Source organism: Gadus chalcogrammus, chromosome 15, assembly GCF_026213295.1.
Source record: "Gadus chalcogrammus isolate NIFS_2021 chromosome 15, NIFS_Gcha_1.0, whole genome shotgun sequence".
In the NCBI taxonomy this organism is placed as follows: Eukaryota; Metazoa; Chordata; class Actinopteri; order Gadiformes; family Gadidae; genus Gadus; species Gadus chalcogrammus.
Window position 1 is genome coordinate 13,284,525 of NC_079426.1, and position 13,066 is coordinate 13,297,590.

Consider the following 13,066-nt stretch of genomic DNA (forward strand, 5'->3'; position numbering starts at 1 on the left):
GAGCAGCGCTAGGATAGCTATCTGTAGCCACATTGTCAGCAGCCCGCTTTGTGCAACAAAGGCCAACTGTAACCACCTTGCGTTGACTTTTCTTTTGCTTTATGCACATGCACACACACGCATGCGCACTCAGGCCAAAATCAAAGCCTGCCTCGTGTTAAAAGTTCTGCTCTTTCAGCAAAAGGCTGTTTTGGCTTTGAAGACTCATGCCCAGGGCGAGAGTCTAGGAGTAGTTGTCCGTAATATATGTTGTGTGTGTCTGTGTGTGTGTGTGTGTGTGTGTGTGTGTGTGTGTGTGTGTGTGTGTGTGTGTGTGTGTGTGTGTGTGTGTGTGTGTGTGTGTGTGTATGTGTGTGTCTGAGCGTATGTCTGATTGTGTGTGTTAATGTGTACATATGTTGGTCTGAATGAGTGTGTGTGTGTGTGTGTGTGTGTGTGTGTGTTTGTTCTGAACACATTGCCTGTGTTATCCCTTTATGTACCATCTGTACCACTGCACAGCTACTCTTATACAAGCCAGTTCAGCTTCCATCTGCAGAGAAGACATATAGTTATTAAACACTGCAGCCTCTAACACTAAACACATCTTATTCTAGTTAGTAAATTCAATCACATCAACTTTAATCTGGCACACTTGCTTTTCCTTTGACATGCATGTGTGCACATACACACACACACACACATTGACGTCTGTCTAGTCAGAACATATTTTATGAGTGAATCCAGTTTATACTAGACCACACATAAACAACTATAGATGTTCACAAGGCTTACATTAAGTACACAGGCCTACTCACAAAGACATTGTGTGTATGTGGGTAAAAGCATGTGTTTGGGTACCTGTGCATGTATGCGTGTGTGTGTCTGGGTGTCTGTGTTTTTGTGCGACGGTTTAGTATGGTCAGGATCTTACCTGCTCTTCCATCTGCCCGTCGAAAGAAAAGTTTAAATGGAAAAACAGAAGTGTGCTTTTGAAAAAGTAATAAAATATAACGCTCATTAAAAGAGCTTAACAACTGATGACGTGCGTTTATGAGGGTTGTTTATCCAGTTAAAATCCACACAAATATATATTCCATTTATAAGGAGTTTTTAACAACATTTGATGCACAAACATTACATATACCATAGGGACCAATAGTATAACAATGAATTTACTACCATTACCATTTATGGGAAAAGTGAAGGAGCTTAGGGTGTAATTGTTTCTGTTGCTAAATAATCAACATAAATTATTCTACTGGAATGTGTTTCTGCGTTCTTCGGTCGTCCTTGGAACTGAGATAGCTCATCTCAAGGGTCTTTTTCAAAAAAAAAAAATTCTGAGGCATCATAATCCATATTTGGCACAGTTGATTTTCAAATATGTATTACAATTTTCATTTAAAATGTATTTTAATAAAACCACCATTGTGTGGTATTAGTCAACCAATATGTTTCATGAATTTGCTCCTAATTTAGGATGTGTATTTACTCTGACTTTCTTCACTATGAATTTGTTATTAGTAATGAATAATACTACGGTATGTCCACCCTGAGTAGTAACTTGTTGGTGTTGGACATCTTGCTCGAGGTTGACTAGGATATGAACATTGTGGATCACACAAAATTCTGAAAAAAATTAACTGTATACACTGGTCTTAACACAAATACGAGGAAACCATGTATTAAGCCCTCTTTCCTCTGTCTCAGTCGTCACTTTGCGCAGTCACACACAAGCATTCTATCCAATGTTTTCCTTTCGTCATGTGACACGGCAGGCCAAAAAGTGTTCAAGAGGATGAACAGTCCCAAGAAAAAACAGCAAAGTAAATTGAAATAAAATGTAGGTTTCATTTTTGCCAGCCCAGTACAAAAGTTTAGGCAAACATTCATCCATACGTAAACTTTAAATTGTTATTCGGATTCAGATTGAAATGACAATATAAAATATGACATATAAGGAGTTTTTAACAACATTTGATGCACAAACATTTAACATACCATAGGGACCAATAGTATAACAATGAATTTACTACCATTACCATTTATGGGCAAAGTGAAGGAGCTTAGGGTGTAATTGTTTCTGTTGCTAAATTATCAACATAAATTATTCTACTGGAATGTGTTTCTGCGTTCTTCGGTCGTCCTTGGAACTGAGATAGCTCATCTCAAGGGTTTTCTTCAAAAAATGTTTTTTCTGAGGCATCATAATCCATATTTGGCACAGTTGATTTTCAAATATGTATTACAATTTTCATTTTAAATGTATTTTAATAAAACCACCATTGTGTGGTATTAGTCAACCAATATGTTTCATGAATTTGCTCCTAATTTAGGATGTGTATTTACTCTGACTTTCTTCACTATGAATTTGTTATTAGTAATGAATAATACTACGGTATGTCCACCCTGAGTAGTAACTTGTTGGTGTTGGACATCTTGCTCGAGGTTGACTAGGATATGAACATTGTGGATCACACAAAATTCTGAAAAAAATTAACTGTATACACTGGTCTTAACACAAATACGAGGAAACCATGTATTAAGCCCTCTTTCCTCTGTCTCAGTCGTCACTTTGCACAGTCACACACAAGCATTCTATCCGATGTTTTCCTTTCGTCATGTGACACGGCAGGCCAAAAAGTGTTCAAGAGGATGAACAGTCCCAAGAAAAAACAGCAAAGTAAATTGAAATAAAATGTAGGTTTCATTTTTGCCAGCCCAGTACAAAAGTTTAGGCAAACATTCATTCCATACGTAAACTTTAAATTGTTATTCGGATTCAGATTGAAATGACAATATAAAATATAATTCTGTTAGTCAAGAAAAACTTGATAATCAAATTCCGTGGAAGAAGAATAAGAAAAAACAATCACCCTTTTGCTCAATCAATAAATCAATCAATCAATTACTTTGACCCCCCTTAACAAGAAGCTACTTGTCCTAGAACTGGACACATCAAGGGGCTGTCTGCACTCCCTCCTCCAGGCTAGCTTGGCTCCTCACCTGCCCTCTGATCTGGGTATAAGTACATAAGTATAGCTGTCTTCCCAGGCCAAAAAGAGCTCAAATGACAGAGCCAAGGGTTGGTGTTATCGTACCGAGGTAAGCAGAGGTGTTGGTACATGCTACCTCATAATGATGGGGGGGGAAAAGCTACAGATCAGCTTTGAAAAAGTCAGTTGAATCACTTGAAACATACTGCGGTTGATTGCTATTGACGACAACAGTTCCCAACAGTTTAGTAGGGAGAGGAAAGAGTGCAAAGCTTTAACTTTTAATAAGGTGTGTACACACTAAGTATGACAAAAATACAATTGAAAATGTTTTGCTAACTGCTTAAGTTAAAACCGTAACAGCAGACATTTTCATCGTGAGGACACAGGTTTAAATAGAACATTCAACATCATTGAGAAGGTATAATATGACAATGTTTATCAGGACACAGGTTGGAATAACTGGCTGAGATACAGTCATGTGGACCTGACCCGTGCTGCAACACAGCTTGAAAAAGGTATTACCCAGGACTCCTGTCTCCAGGCAAATCAATAAAACTAGTGTTGGTAACAAGCTCTGGAAGATCTCCAGCCTTGATTAATATCTGAACAGCAAATCATAGACTCCTGACCAACAATGGAAGTAAATCGTTCGTCTTGTCTTGTGACAGTTCCATTATAACCCTGTTATTGTGAACCGCGTCTCGGATCAGATTCCATCTGCAAGGCGTATCTAACCAAACACCTCTCTCCTACTCCAGATGTTCTCAGATCCACAACTCGAAGGAGAATAGAGTGGATCTTCTCCACAGCATGTTTACACATGCAAGGGGGCTGACTCAGCAGGGAGGAGGATTCCTGAAGTCGACCTGCACGTGTGTCTGGTTGAGTTCAGCAACCATACTCTTGCATCTGTTACGGTCATGGTTGTTCCTTCCATGGTTGTAGGCTATGAGGGATCCAGAGGATGAAACTGCCTAACTAATTACATATATGTAAACCATGGTGCAATGTATTAAAAACAAAGATACAAACAAAGAGACTAAATGAAATTAAAAGCTACATATGGAGGCAGAACATATACATAAAATATTCAGGAATTAAGGTGAAATATAATGACACTAGAATGAAGCTAGTAAGCTTTTGAACAGATTTGTTTGTCTCCAAATTCTAAATTGCCTCTAAATGGCTCTACTCCAACAACCTCTGTGCCCTTGAGCAATACACTGAACTTTTACCTGCCCAAGGAGTCTCTGTGATGCACATCCATGCTAAATTGTGTGTTTATACTGGGGGATACTAAGTGGAACATAATGATAAACAATGAACGAAAACCTTACCAAGGGGAGTAATAGAGTTATTGGTCCAGGAATGCCGTAATGCTATAAGATAATTTGTCCGACATTATCGAAGACACGATAACGAGGTTAAGAAATTCTTCTGTGAGAAGTATGTGGGGAGTTACCTCTAAGCAATTTTTTCGCCTGAAAAAATAAATAATAATTAGCCGAGCCATTTCTTATCGTATTCGTATACAGGTTATTTCCGCAGAAATGAGGGCAGCCAAATGTTAAATCAAGGCCACAGGTTTGGGTTCACCCCGATGATGAGGCTCGATCAAAACACAAAAAGAGAGTTTATGTCAGATGGGAGTTAAGGAGCTATACTTCAGGCAACCAGAGAGTTTATGTGAATGTGACTGGAAAGTCATATTCACACAAACCCTCTGGTATGAAAACTATGTTGACAAAGGGAAGGCAAATACACATACCGCACGAGACAAGACTTCGTGGAGCAGCTAAAAGTTCACACTTTTTAGCTGTTACCTTCCACAACTAACAGAAAACATATGCTATATTTCTATATATGTCACATTCATCGCTACATTTACTATAAACAAATATTGGTGTTCCTTGATGCCAAACTCTTAAGGCTACAGGGAGATACATTGTGGATCACAGTTAGGTATGTTATATAATGATTGAATATAATTTAGCAGATGAGTGTTCCTTTTATGAGTGACTCACAGTTCATATAGTTATATTTAGATAAGTGTAATTAATGTGCAGCTAGGAGTAAGGACCTCTTGCTCAAGGATGCCTACAGCTAGACTAAGGATACTTTGTCTCGAAACAAGAACCGTATTGCATTTTGTACTGTTTCTGTCTTAGTGAATAGAAAGATATTCAAAACGATGGGTTTGAGCCTACTAAAGTGAGTCACAATAATACAATAGTATTGTGATTAACAGTTGAAGTGAGTCATTGTACCATTCATAACTGTGACTCTTTGTTGGATATTTCATCATCATCTGTGCCTAGTGTTTTTCTTTTTGAAATGTATCCGCCGTATCAAAACAACACATTCTGTCACCATGGTCCAAGGAGAGTTCATACACCTGATACTGTATGTTATGCCTTAGCAAATCCACACATACACACCGTATCATCGCAGGAGGCCCAAATGAAGCTCGGTTTATCAAAAACAGACCACATGTCTTACCATATGACACACTGTAAATTGAGTTAGTGGAGGGGAGGTCATCAAACAACCCTCCCAAGCCCCAAAGCCTCCTACTCCCACTTCCGTCTCGTCCTCCAACCTCCTACTTTCCCAAAGCCTCCTCGCGCCCTTACCTCCTTTCACCTCCTTTAAGCTCCCTTTTTGTCCCCCAACCTCCTTCTCCCACCATCTCTTTCTCCTTCGCCTCCCTTGATCTCCTTCTCGTTCTCCAACCACCGCCTCGTCCCCTAACCTCTTTGCCCCATCCTCACACCTCCTCCTTGTCCCAAACCTCCTTCTACCGCCTCCTCCTGATCCCATCGTCTCCCCCTCCTTCTCCCACCTCATTCGATCTCCTTCCTGATCTCCAGCCTCTCCTATCCTCATACCTCCTCCTCCGCTACCTCCCCAACCTTCTCTTCCTCCCACCCCCTCCTCGTTCCCCAACCTCCTCCTCCTCCAAGCTCCCACTGCTTCCCGGAAGTCTTCTTTATTACCTGCTGACCTACTTTCTCCAACCTCCCAGTCATAGCAGAGTCATGTCGTCACCTTGAATGTGATGAGCAGTCCTAAGGAATGTTCATTGTTCTCTGTTCAAACTGTACAGCTCCACTCTTTACATATAAACGTTTTTTTCATGTCTTTGGATTACGGCCTTCAAGCATTTCAAATCCACCAACTGGTTTGTTTAAGTTTTTATTAACTATGTATCACCACCTGTTCACCTCGAATGAACAATGCATTCCTTGTGCTAAACCCTATTAGCAAATTGGCTGAGAAAAGATGACCTCTGCACCACTATTGACAAACTATTGAATGAACTAGCATAGAGAGAATAAAATATACCTTTAACATATAAGACCTATAACATCTGATGCCGCCTTAGAATTGCCATTAAGAAACAGGGTGTTTTTGTACCGGTTTTCACTTTTAGTAACCACTTAAAGCGCAAAACACATGGCCTTGTAATGTTTCAGAATGAGTCTAAATTTAACTTTAGTCATATTTGAAGAGAGTGAAAAGATACAACCCACAACATTCTCCCCGTTTTGTGCTACATTAAAAGTTCTGGTTCTTATATGTTTCACGCAACAAAGATGTGCTCCAAAATGCTATAGGATTGACGTGCCGGCCAAACCAAAAGCGTGTTCTGCGTTTGGCAATATCTCCCATTCACTTTGTAATCGACAATCCACATTCAGTGAGTACCCCACGCGATAAGGCGTCCAATACAAAGTAAATGGGCTGGTGGGTAAGTGTAGCAGCTCTTATTGATGAGAGTAGGAACCTATCCTTACTCGACGTGACAAGCTCTTGTGTGCCCGGTCTAGAGGTGCGTCCACACCAAAAGGGAAAATGCACATTGTACTCGGGTGACTTGGGCAAGGTTGCAAATATCAAAACTTTTCTAAGGTTAGTGATTCAGCATCAGGCAAAATTTGCATGAAAGTTAAAACATTTCTAGCCATTGAGGCCATCCACGCCGCCTGCTTTGCCGGTGGGAAATCTGCATTTATTCGCGCCTTTGCTTTGAGTTTGTATTTATTCGCGCCGCGCCTTGGTTTTGGTCTAACGCACAGTAGCACTTTATTTATACATTACTAACTAATCAATCAATACAAAGTATTGTCATCATCTGGGGACTTGGTGGGTTGATGTTGGCATCTGCTATCAAGAATTTTTGGAAAAGTTTGGTTTGGAAAGACCCGTCGGATGCACTATGGCAGCGTTTCCGGCGCAAACTCAAAAAAGAGGGGGAATATCATTAGACGTGACGCCAAGCCGAGGTTTTAGGATGCTAGCATTCCAGGACTGGCCGACTTCGCACAATGACGACGAGATCCCGTGCAAACAGAGTGTAAACAAAGCAGCGAATGGACCGCAATCAGGCCTAATGGAAAACAAATAATATTACGAAAACATCCGCGCTGACTGTTCACAACTAGGGAGGATGTAGTGAGGGGCAAAGCAAAACATTTTAACAACCCGTTGCTCCGACTTGCCTCTTACTTGCAGTAGCAACCATGCTATTTTTAGTCCTCTTAATGTGCGTTTGTAATTGACAGGGAGCACTCTCAGGCAAATTGCTCTTATTTTGGTTGGTAGATAGGATCACGGATGTCCTCTCTCTCTCTCTCACTCTCTCTCTCTCTCTCTTTCTCTCTCTCTCTCTCTCTCTCTCTCTCTCTCTCTCTCTCTCTCTCAGTTAATAGGAAGAGGAAAACCCTAGAACAACAAACTTAATCGTAATGAAGCCTTTGCATGTAAGCTTGCGGTCACTGCTGTCCAAGAGGTCATTTCATGGGAGGCGTCTGTGAAAATGTGAAGGTGTATGTATTTCGGCGTATTCATGTGTCTCTATGGCTGGGTGCAAATGTAACCTTAGGTAGTTTGTGTTGAGTATCTGGAATGCTAAGTGTCTGCAAACAAATTCGACCTCGGCTGTCTTTTGCTGAATTCTTCGCGATGCATTCATTCTCCATATTCTTCTCATCTGCTGAACACAGGAGTTAAAAAAGGACAACAGTGTTTTTTTCTCTGCATCCGTAAAAGGTGACATCATCACCGAAAGAAGTCATGTCAAAAACAGAGACGTGACTCAGGGACAAGCCGAAACTCTGACACACTTACTGATGATATGGGCTGCTTCACACAGGAGCTCAATCGTAAATGTTTGTTTAGGTGTGTGTGAGTGTCTGTGTTTCCCAGTACGATCACAGGTGTACATCGGCAGCTATGCAGACCTATTGAATTACTGCACCTGCAATCCTGCTCCACAACCACCAAGTATTCTACATACACACAAATTCAAATTCCAAAGTTGACCCAAATCACAATACACCACAATGAGACACAAAACTAGCCTGGGTAGCCCTGCCCATTATTCCGGCGAATTGAGTTCGCTCTGCACAAGGGTCTGGAAAAGAGCAGTACATTTCTTTCTGCTTCCGATACGTTTTTGCGGGAGCCGATCACCAAGCTGGCTTTTCCCCTTGGCAAACTATTGGCTGGTTTAACACAATGACGACTGGGAAGCGACGGCAAGCAGCCAATCGCGTACAGACTCAGTTGAAGTAGGCCCGCTGATCACACCTCTTGTGCTGAAGAAAATGACGGCAGCTTCCCCAGACCAATGTGCAATCTAAGATTGGCTTGGTCTGGTAATAGCCAGGCTAACACAAAACATGTGTGGTTGGCTGGAAGGGAGTAGTGGCAATGGGCCTTATTCTTTGCCGAAACCATGACAACAGAGTCAAAATCCATTCTTAATCCTACCTTGGTGGGAAAATGGAATGCACAATTTTAAATTAATCCAATGAGATGTCATGGTTACCCCAAAAATTCATTCCATTAGGCCTCTTCTCGTTCTCACAGACCTGACTTTATATACTCCCAGCTGCCATCTGATAAACCAATAAACAACCACCACACCTACACACACCCAATATCCAATTATCTAATGAACCCCTCACACACTAAATCACACACGACAAAGAGACGGTAAATCGAGCGCACGCCAGGACAAAAGAGACAGGAGGGAGGATTCGATCAGCACAAAAACAACAAAGCTCCATCACACATTGAGGGCCGTGGGGGTCATAAGATCTAGTTAAGTGTCTCCTGTGTGGCGGAGCAGAGAGCGGAGAGAGAGACAAGTTCTCTGGGAATGAATCAGCACCCCTCCCAATCCAAGCCAGATGTTGTTTTCTATTATTATTGTATTATCAACTCTGGAGGAATTGATTCATGAGAACACAGAGGCTGTTCGCCCAGAGACACTTTTGTTTCCCTTACCGGTGGAATAGTTTCAGGTCGTTTTTTTCCACGTGGTAATAAATTCTCTGCGCAGCCAAGACACACAGGTTTCAAGTCATCTGAAAACAGGATGGTCACGGACGCCTTCTCTCTCAAGGTTCTCAGGAACACTTTAAACTCTGGAGGTTTGTGGACCTCTGGTCTCTGAAGACTTTGTCTCCCAAAGAAAGCAAAAAGACCTGAAACACAGATACCGTAAACAGTTCAGCCAAAAGTTCCTTTAAAAAATGAAATGAAAATGTATGAATCAATGTTGTTTGGAAGACTTGGCTTGGTTATTATTCAAATGCGTAAAAATGAGTTACCTCTGGGCTGTTTAACAGCTGTGTGTTTTCCCAATATAGGGATTTTGGTTTAAATGTAGGTTTCAATACAACTTTGTAATAAATTAATGTATAAATTATAGAAGAATGTATGTAATGTGTTGAAGAATTATAACCAAAAGTAATGTTCTCGTCCGTGTGTGTGTTTGTCTGTGTTTATTTGTTTGCGTAGAGATTGTAAAAAAAAATCTGTAAAAGCATACACATACAGTATTAGGAATGTAAGCGCATATTTGTACAACTGGGTGGGGTTAGTGTGAGTCAGGGTTGGATTCAGGATGTAACAGTGAATAGGTTAGGGTTAGGGTTCAGGCTTAGAGTGTACTAGTTGATTGGTTAAAGTTCAGAGAAAGGGGTTCAAGGTGTACGGGTTAGAGTAGGGGTTAGATTTAGGGATAGGATCTAACAGTGGATGAATTACGGTTGAGCTTGGTTGGTCAGATGAGTCAGATGAGATCAAGGTTAGGGAGTCTTTGCCAACGTTTACAGAGATCAAACCAAGATTGTAAGCCATTCATCTCTAACTACTGAATCACAGCAAAACAATTCAACAACAATTTTCTTCTTCTGACCATTGTAAACACAGTGACTCCCTCGCTCCTGGTTGCCTTGTCACCAACCCAGTTGTGGTACACTCCCCTCGTGCCTCCAATTACCCACCACCGCTATTCTCTCCTCATCTGATAGCGGCAGGGCTCTGCGAAACTTCTAGATTGAGTGAATGCTTAATCAGTCAATACAGGACAGCAATCAGGTTGCAGTCCTTATGTTGTACTTGGTTTCATATTAGACATATTGCAGATAGTTAACAACTCTCTCCAGTCAGGCAATTTCCCAAAAGCTTTGAAAACTGCAGTTATTAAACCCCTTTTAAAAAAGCGGAGCCTAGATGCCTCTATTATTAACAACTACAGACCAATATCAAATCTACCCTTCATAAGTATTATCATTGAGAAAGTTGTCCTCCAGCAACTTAATCACTTCCTGGCATCAACTGGTTGCTATGACACCTTCCAATCAGGACTCTGGCAAAACCTCAATATTAATGCTACTTGACCTCAGTGCTGCATTCGACACTGTAGACCATACATTACTTCTGGACAGGTTAGAAAACTGGGTGGGGCTTTCAGTCACCGTCTTAAATTGGTTCAGGTCCTACCTACAAAATAGGAACTACTTTGTTTCCATTGGCGACTTTGTATCAGAATCAACCAACGTGACATGTGGAGTCCCACAAGGTTCGATCTTAGGACCCTCTTTATTCAACATCTACATGCTCCCACTAGGGCAAATCATGCAAAATAACAATATTGACCATCATTGCTATGCTGATGACACGCAAATCTATGTTTCGCTATCACCAAATGACTATCGGCCCATAGATCTGCTGTGCCAGTGCATTGAGCAAGTGAAAGAATGGATGTGGCGAAATTTCCTTCAACTAAATGAGGACAAAACAGAGATAATTGTATTTGGTTCTAAAACGGAAAGGCTTAAAGTAACCCAACACCTTCACTCTCTTTCCCTGAAAACCTCAATCAAAGCCAGAAATCTAGGGGTTATCATGGATTCAGATTTACATTTCGACAGTCACATCAAATCAGTTACAAAATCGGCATATTATCACCTTAAAAATGTAGCAAGACTTAGAGGGCTCATGTCCACCGAAGACTTACAAAAACTTGTATATGCCTTTATCACTAGTAAGCTTGATTACTGCAATGTTCTCCTTACAGGTCTCCCAAAACAAACTCTGAGGAAGCTTCAGCTTGTTCAGAATGCTGCTGCTAGAGTTCTAACAAAGACCAAAAAATTTGGTCATATTACACCAATTCTGAAATCGTTACATTGGCTTCCTGTAGGTCAGAGAATTGATTTTAAAATCATGTTGATAACCTATAAATCCCTACATGGTTTAGGCCCAAAATATTTAAATGATATGCTTCAACTACATAAGCCTTCTAGACCACTAAGATCCTCTGAGACCAATCTGTTAATTATCCCCAGAGTAAACACGAAACATGGGAAAGCAGGACTTAGTTACTATGTAACAAATAGCTGGAATAAACTCCCAGAGGATTTAAGACTTGCCCCAACTCTGAGCACCTTTAAGACAAGACTGAAGACTTTTATGTTTGCTTTAGCTTTCTGCTAAATCTTAAAGGTTGGGTATGGGATTTGCGAAACGCCAGCAGATTTTGAAAATACACAACTCAAATGGTCCTACCCACTCTCCTTCAACGCTGACTCTGACTCCACCCATTACAAGTACCTGGACGCGCAATCATGCACGAGCGCGAACACAGATGCGCGAGAGCGAGCCAGGCTAGCGTAGGTTTTCGTTAAACAACATGGCAACATTAAAAAAACAACATGGGGAAGGTGGCGTCTTGTCTGCCATGGAAATTGTCTTCTACGGCTAGGTCCAAATGTGGATGAACTAGTTCCATTAGCTACCGCAGGATAACAACAAACAGGAGCTTGCTCTGGGTCACGAGTAGGCCTACTGCACAAAGGGGTCGCGCGCGGGGGAGGGGGAGTGCATGCCGACCGTTTGATTGACGTACTTACTGTCCAATGCAACTCGGTGGCTCTGGAAATCATTGGCTGGAGTTTTTCGAGCCCTGCCCATTCCACAGATGATTGACTTGTTTAATTTTCATGTCAGTACTTTTAACTCAGTGGCTGTAAGTGGGTTATGATAAGGATTTCAAGTAATTCTGCAAAAATGGCCAAAAAAGCGAATTCCATACCCAACCTTTAATACATTGCACTTTCTGAAAAGTTTTTTTTAACTTTGCCTTTATTTTCTATTTTAATGCTAAAATGCCTTTTTAACTTCCTATTTTACCCATTTCTTTGCACATGTTTTCTTTTACTTATCTATTATTTTATTTTATTGTATGACAATGTTTATATGTGCAGCACTTTGAGTCTGCCTTGTGTATGAAAAGTGCTATATAAATAAAGTTGCCTTGCCTTGCCTTTCCTTGCTCAATCAACTTTGATGGATTGTTGAGGAACCGTTTTTTTGGTCAAGATATTTATGGATGTATAATAAAAACTATTTCATAGGTAGTAATGAGCCTCCGCTCTTATGTCATGTCATCGATTAAATATATTAAATAATGTTATAATGGTAACTCTCTCTAGGTATGTGTGTGTGAGGGGGTGTAGTTGTGGAGTCCCTGGCTGCCTACCACACCTGTTCCTCAATAAAACCACAACAGTGGTCATAAACTTCAGCAGACGAGCATCACTGCAACGCCCGCGGCTCAAGGAAGACGATAGAGCTGTGCGTGCAGAGAGAGAGAGAGAGAGAGAGAGAGAGAGAGAGAGAGAGAGAGAGAGAGAGAGAGAGAGAGAGAGAGAGAGAGAGAGCAAAAATGCTTTGGCAATGTAAATTTCAATTACAAAATAGCCCCTTGAAGCTGAATCTATATCTTA